General features: G+C 40.8%; 1 non-coding gene across 1 annotated transcript; it reads left to right on the top strand.

The window, feature by feature from the left end:
• The first annotated feature begins 842 nt into the window (after positions 1-842).
• LOC118484410 lies at positions 843-949 on the top strand. The gene has a single exon (XR_004873521.1). It is a non-coding gene; the product is annotated as a small nucleolar RNA R71 (small nucleolar RNA).
• The last annotated feature ends 7,033 nt before the right edge of the window (positions 950-7,982 follow it).

Below are 7,982 nucleotides of genomic sequence, written 5' to 3'. Positions count from 1 at the left end.
GGAGATGTGCTTCTTTCAGTTGGCGGTGGTGGAGCCTCTTCGGAACCCACGGTACGGTTTCTCAATGTTATCAGATGGACTTGTGCTTTTGGGTTGAGTTCGGTATTACTTGGTAATGCGCCTTGTGGTCTCTCGGAGAAATTCTGAGCTAATTGATTCAATTGTTTTTCAATGTTTTGTATACTAGCTTGTTGATTTCTAAAATTCGATTCCAATTGTTGAAATCGATCCGAGCTCTTCTTTTCGGTGTCAGAGATGAGGTGAGATACAGTACATTCAAGCCTCTCTCATCCACCTTGTTGTTGAGAGAAATTTTGTGACTCGTTTCTTGGTTGTTGAAAGTTTGTTCGTTGGTTTAAATTTTGTTGGTTACCACTATTGCCGGGTTCTCTCCAACCAAGGTTAGGGTGGTTACGCCATCCTTGGTTGTAGGTACCCGTTGGAGGACCCGAAGGCCTAGGTCTATTATCAATGTAGTTTACCAACTCTGTTTGATCATCTGACTCTTTCATACAACTCCAATTTTTGTGTGGCCCACCACACCCTTCACAAGCCATGACCGAGGCGGTATTTGTCATTTCTAGTTTTTTGATTTTTGAAGAAAGGGCCTCGATTTGGGCTTGTAAAGAAGTGCTTTCATCAACCTTACGGGCCCCGGGGAAATAGATTTATTGCCTCGGGGAGTGTGCCACTGAAAATTGGTTTGAGCAATTTCCCCAATTTGATTATATATTTCATTTGGGCGACGATTACCTAAAAGTCCCCTAGAGCTAGAGTCAAGTGTTTGTCTTGTGTGTGGTAACAACCTATTGTAGAACGTGGATACTTGTTGCCACACCGCAAGACCGTGATGAGGACACTTTCTTAGTAGCTCCTTGAACCTTTCCCAAGTTTCATATAAGGATTCCCCATCCTCTTGCGAATATGTATTAATTTCAGTCATTAATTTAGCCGTTTTAGCAGGAGGGAAATACCTATATAGAAACTTTTGGGCTAGTTCATCCCAGGTGTTTACCGAGCCAACTGGGAGGGCCTTGAGCCAAGCCTTAGCTCGGTCTTTTAGTGAAAATGGAAACATTCGAAGGCGGATGCCGTCGTTGGATGCTCCATTGATCCGAAATGTATCACATATTTCTAAGAAATTAGTAATATGTAGATGGGGATCCTCGTCCGCAAGCCCATGGAAGGTTGCGGAGTTTTGAAGCATTTGTATCAAATGTGGCCGAAATTCGATGTTGTTGGCTTCGACATTCGGTGCATTGATAGCGGCGCCTAGATTACCTACGGTGGGTCGTAGGTAATCCATGAGGGTACGTTGGTCCGCCATTGGAAGTAGGTCCCCTGAAACTTTCTCTTGGTTTTTAGCCTTGAGTCTCTTTCGTAGAAAGCGTTCGGGTTCGTCTAGGGGTTCTTTTATGTCTCTACTGGAACTGGAGCTCACACACTATGTGGAGAATGCAAATGTGGCGCCTGAGTTCCAAGTCCTGCAATAAAAACGAAAAAGAATATTGGTCAAAACGTTCACCACGGCCATGTGCTCAGATGAACACGGCCCGTGGTCTGAGATACAGTGATTGTTTCCCAGATCCCTGTTACTGGGGAGTTGGACACGGCCCCGTGTTGCACCGACACGGCCCCGTGCTCAGCTCTCTGTAACTCGGAAAATAAAAACTGCCAGTAACAATGCTGGGCACGACCCGTGTCCGACCAGGCACGGCCCGTGCTGAGTTCTGCAGGAACTGAAAAATTAAGAAAATCCTAAAAAGAAAAGAAAAATTTGGAAAAAATGATTAGGCCATTATTTCCTAACTTTCTTAAAATCCTTGTGTCCCCGGCAGCGGCGCCAAAAACTTGATGTGCGTTAGATGTAATATATTTTAGGTGTATATTTTAAGCCCTTTTTTTACACTTTTTAGCCAAGTTTTAAATTTATAAAATACGATATTCACTAACACTAAACACACATACGGGCAAGTACACCCATCGTGGACGTAGTATAGTGTTGGTAAGATACCGAGGTCGTCCAAGGACACAAGAGTTTTAGTACCGGTTTATCCTCAATGTCTAATCAAATCAAAAAGTTAGAAAAAAGGTTTTTAAAACTAGAAAAATAAAACTAACTAAAATGCTAAAAAATAAAATAAAAGTAAAAAACAGATAGACAAGATGAATCACTTGGATCCGACTCGTGTGTAGTGTAACCTTTGATTATTTCCGCACTTTTGCAAATTTTAAGAGATTATCTTAGTTATTGTAGTAGGCCCCTCTTTTAAAGGTGACGTTACCCTCAACCCAGTAGTTTGCGTCAGCAAGGATACAATCCTAAAGGGTCGGATTATTGAAAGATAATTAATTAAGTTATTAATGCATAATGTGGTAGGCCCCTCTTTTGAAGGTGACGTTACCCTCGGCTAAGTAGTCTGAGTCAGTAGGCATACAGTCCTAAGTAGCAGGGTTAAAGTTTTAGTAGTAGTTTAACTTACGAGGGGATCAAAGAGTTTGGACCCCCGCCATCCAATACTGGTGGGTATTGAAGGAGGTCCTACTAAATTTGACCCAGGTCCTTTGCAATGACTCTTACCAAACCGTTCCCTTAACCCCCGACCAGGTAGCCAAAATATCTCCATATAGACCATGGAGATATGAATGGTGAAAATCTTTTATTTTATATAGACAGTAAAATAATGCCAAGACACCAAGGACAAACGATAAAGAAGAATCACCTTCAACATAAGAAACTAGTTATTAAAGTCATTAATACATAACCAAATAAAAAGTGCGAAATGATTAAAAATAAAAAGTATTACACTAAACACTTGTCTTCACCAAGTCATGTAAGAGACTTAGGCAACCATGGCCTTTGATTGTCAAGAACTCTTACGATCAATCTTGGATCCCGAGACGACTCACACACTCTATGACGGACAATGGATGATGGTGGTGGATGATGGTGTTGTGATAGTGGTGGTTGGTGGGTGAAGTGTGAGAGAGGTGGTGTGCCAAGGGATGAGTTGCAAGTGATCCAAGCACTCCTATTTATAGGTTGAACAGAAGCTCGGGCACGGCCCCGTGTCCGTTGGGCACGGCCCCGTGTCCATCCTTCTCTCTTTCTTCATTAATTGCAGTTTGTCTACATTAGTTGACCACGCCCCCGTGTCCGCTGAGCACGACCCGGTATGCAGAAGCGTATCTGTACTATCAAGATTTGCCTGGATTCTGCGAATCTTATAGTTGACCACGGCCCCGTGTCCGCTGAGCACGACCCCGTGGTGGGCGATAGAAGCTTCTACAACTTTGTCTTTTCTGCTGACACTTGGGCACGCCCCCGAGCTCACTGAGCACGGGGCGTGTTCAGCCTTCTGTTCTATTGTTTTGCTTGGGAAGATGCTGTCGGGGGGGTCGGGCATGCCACGTTTGTTCCTTTTCTTGTATTTATGTTAGATTTAGCTGCCTTTTTGCTTCTTTTGTTCATTTGAGCTCATTTAATCCTGAAAATACAAAAGTAAGACAAAAACACACTTTTTCCAACATTAGTACTAAAAAAGGGTTAGTTTTATGCCACAATTGATGTAATTTATATGTTGCATTTTGTGCACATCACTGAGGATCCTTGATCCTTCTTACATGAAGTATTTCTTTAGATGGACAGCATTCCAAGCCCTCTGTAATCAATCACCTTCCATTGTTAATAAGCGATATGCCCCCTTTCTTGCTTCAGCTTCAATCAGATAGGGGCCTTCCCATTTTGGTGCTAACTTGCCATCAGCAGGATTTGTGGTATTTTGGAATGCTTTCCTCAACATCATATCACCCACTTGAAATTTCCTGATCCTGACATTCTTGTTATAAGCTCCAGCCATCCTTTGTTGATAGCTAGTTAATCTTATCCTTGCTAAATCCTTGAGTTCTTCTATGGTATCCAAATCTTGAACCAAGTTTTCAGCATTTCCTTCAGGATCACGGATGCTTGTTCTTGCAGTAGGGACTACCATCTCTGTAAGGATCACAGATTCAGCTCCAAACACTAAAGAAAATGGAGTCTGGCCAGTAGCATTCTTGGGAGTTATTCTATTAGCCCATAATACATATGGTAGCTCTTCTGCCCATTTTCCTTTCTTGGATCTAAGCTTTTTCTTCAAGTTGTTGATGATGATCTTGTTAGATGATTCTGCTTGACCATTAGCTTGTGGGTGGACTGATGTTGAAGTTATCATCCTAATCCCCCAGCTGTCATAAAAGTTAGTAGTTTTACTCCAAATAAATTGGGATCCATTATCACAAATAATTTTAGAAGGTATGCCAAATCTAGTAATGATGTTTCTTTTAATAAAGGATATTACTTCCTTTTCTCTGACTTATGCAAAGGCTTTAGCTTCTATCCATTTGGAAAAGTAATCAGTCATAGCAAGCATAAACACTTTTCCTCCTGGTGCTTTGGGAAGTTTGCCAACTATATCCATTCCCCATCTCATGAATGGCCAAGAAGAGGATATAGGATGCAGGAGCTCCGCTGGTTGAGGAAGGATATTGCTATGTCTTTGACAAGCATCACATTTCTTTGCATAATCCACAGCATCCTTCTTCATGGTAGGCCAATAGTATCCTGTTCTAAGGATCCTTGAGAATAGTGCTCTGCCCCCCAGTGTGGTTTCCACAATCTCCTTCATGAAAATCCTTCAGAACTTCTTGAATTTCTGGATCCTCGATGCACCTTTGATATGGACCTGCAAGAGATCGTTTATATAACATGTTATTTAGTATTGTAAATTGAGATACCTTGACTTTGAAAGCTCTAGGATTTTCTCCTGTAGGAATCTCTCCATGTTGTATATATCTCATGATTTGAAGGATCCAGGATCCTGAACTTGATTGTGCACCATCACTAGGTATGATTGTAGAATCGTCTACTATCTCCATGGTTGTGTGATCCTCTATAGCAGGAGTTAAGATATGAATAATTGGTATCCTAAGGTCCTCCAGAATCTTCAATGATGATCCAAGGTTGGCTAAAGCATTAACTTCTGCATTTTCTTCCCTGGGTACCTGCGTTAAACTAAAAGAAGCAAAAGAGTCTGCCAATTTCTTGACTATCTCTAGATATTTGATTAGCCTTTCACCTTTAACAGCATAAGAACCATTAAAGTGGTTAGTAATTAGCAATGAATCTACATGTACCTCAAGATACCTGATCTTCATGTGCTTGGCAATTTGCAAACTAGCTATTAAGGCTTCATATTCAGCCTCATTATTAGTAGTTTGAAACTCACAAGCAATTGAGTGGGGTATTATGTCACCCTGTGGCAATTTTAGTAGTATGCCTTGTCCAGTTCCCTTGATATTTGAAGCCCCATCTGTGAAGAGTATCCAAGGATCCTTAGTCTCTTCAAGCTGTTGAACTTCCAACTCAGCTTCCCTTTGTAGATCACTACTGAAATCAGCCACAAAGTCAGCTAAGGCTTGGGATTTGATGGCAGTTCTTGGTTCATATCTGATATCATATGCACCAAGCTTGACTGCCCATTTTGCCATCCTTCCTAACATTTCAGGTTTCCTGAGAACATTCTTGATTGGAAAGTTAGTTCTAACAATAATAGGATGAGTCTCAAAATAATTGCGTAATTTAGTAGATGCCATGATTAAAGCAAGAATAAGTTATTCTAAATGAGAATATCTAGATTCAGCATCGAGTAGACTTTTACTTACATAGTATACAGGATGTTGAGTACCTTCATGATCCTTAACAAGGACTGCACTTACTGCCTTAGAAGAAACTACTAACTATAAGAATAATATATCCCCTTTTTCTGGTTTCATTAAAGCTGGAGCTGAGGATAGGTAATCCTTAAGGGCCTTGAGAGCATTCTCATGCTTTTCAGTCCATTCAAATTTTTTGTTCTTTCTCAGGATGTCCTAGAATTCTTTGCATTTCTCTGATGACTTTGAGATGAATCTGTTCAAGGCTGCGATCCTTCCTGTCAATCTTTGCACATCCTTGGCATTGGCAGGAGACTTGATATTCACAATCGCCTTGATTTGTTTTGGACTTGCCTCTATCCCTCTTTTTGTCACCATATAACCTAGGAACTTGCCAGCTTTTACACCAAAGTGGCACTTGGAAGGATTCAATTTCATATTGTATCTATCAAGGATATCAAATGCTTCCTCCAAATCTTTAAGGTGATCCTCAGCTCTCTTGGACTTAACCACCATGTCATCAATATAGACTTCCATTGTGTGTCCAATTTGCTCTTTAAACATCATATTTACTAGCCTTTGGTATGTAGCACCTGCATTTCTTAGTCCAAAGGGCATAGCAATATAACAATAGATACCAGTAGGGGTCATAAAGGTTGTATCCTCTTGATCAGATGGTTCCATCTGAATTTGTTGGAATCAGATGAAACATCCATAAAAGTTAACAACTCATGACCAGCTGTAGCATCCACCATGGAGTCAATGTGGGGTAATGGGAAAGGATCCCTGGGACATGCCTTATTTAAATCAGTGAAAACTTTCCATTTTTCTTTTGAACAACAACCACATTGGTTAACCACCTTGGATACTTAACCTCTCTAATCATACCTGCTCTGAGCAGTTTATCTACCTCCTCTTGGATGATGGCATTTCTCTCAGGTGCAAACTTTCTCCTCTTCTGATGTATGGGTTTGTAGGACCTGTCAATAAATCTGTCTTGTCCTCATGCTTCCAAGCAAAGGTAGCTTTTATTCTCTTTAAGAAGGATACTAAATCCTGTTCAACGTTATCGAGGATCCCGGATCCTATAAAAACTTTGGATTCAGGATCCTGAGGATCTATCAGGATATCTTTTACATCTTGTTCTCTTGCCTCAAGGACATCTCTTGGAGGATACTTTAATTGCTATGCCTCCCCAGGTCTTGAGGCTAGCTTCATTGATGAAGTGTAACAATTCTTGGCTTCCTGTTGATCACTTTCTATCTTCACCACACCCCATGGAGTAGGGAGTTTAACACATTGATGATAGGTAGATGGAACTGCTTTCATATCATGTATCCATGGCCTGCCAAGGATAACATTGCAACAAGATAAGCAATCTATGACAAATTTTTTTTGAAAAGAATTAACTCCCTCTATGTAAATGGGAAGTTTAATGTCCCCCAATGTGTTCTTGGTTTCTCCACTGAATCCCACAAGAACTGATGATCTTGGGACAATTTCTGATTCAGGGATGTTCATTTTCTTGAGGACATCAAGTTGGATAATGTTCACTAAGCTTCCCCCATCTATGAGAATCCTGCGAAAAAATGGTTAGAAATAAACAATGTAATAACAAGACCATCATGATGAGGATCTTGAATATCCACACGGTCATCCTCATCAAATGATATGACTTTCTCCTATGTAAGGATGGAGGTTCGAATAGGCCTATCCCCATTCTCCATCTTCGTCTCTTTAGCATACCTCTTAGCTGTTGAAAAGGAAGTGCCACATATATCTGATCCACCGGAGATGGAGTTGATAATTTGGGCATCAGCTGGAGGAGCAGGAGCCCTTTCTGGAATCTTTTCAGGATCCTGGATCCTTAACTTTTTCCTTCCAAATAACTCCTTCAAATTTCCTTTGCTTAACAGGTAACTGATCTCTTTCCTGAGTGCTATGCATTCATCAGTGAGATAACCGAAATCTTCATGATAGGCATACCATTTGGATTTATCTTTTGTAGCAGCTGGCTTATCATTCTTTCTGGGTCATCTAGCTTTTTCACCTAGATTATGCATGGCAAGGATTAGTTCATTATTGTCAACAGCAAAGCAATATTCAAAAATGGGTGGATAATCTTCATCATCCTCTTCTTGCTCCACAGCATGCATATTTTGATTATCAGACTTGTTGTATGATTTGTTGTTCCTGAAATAGGATCCTTGCTTTTGCTGCTTTGAGGATCCTGACAGTCTCTCCTGGATCCTTTTATCATCCTCTAAACGGATGAATCTAAGGGCCAT

The sequence above is a fragment of the Helianthus annuus genome, chromosome 11, assembly GCF_002127325.2.
Source record: "Helianthus annuus cultivar XRQ/B chromosome 11, HanXRQr2.0-SUNRISE, whole genome shotgun sequence".
NCBI lineage: Eukaryota > Viridiplantae > Streptophyta > Magnoliopsida > Asterales > Asteraceae > Helianthus > Helianthus annuus.
The sequence above is the reverse complement of the archived record's forward strand: the minus strand, read 5'-3'. Positions and strand labels throughout refer to the sequence as shown.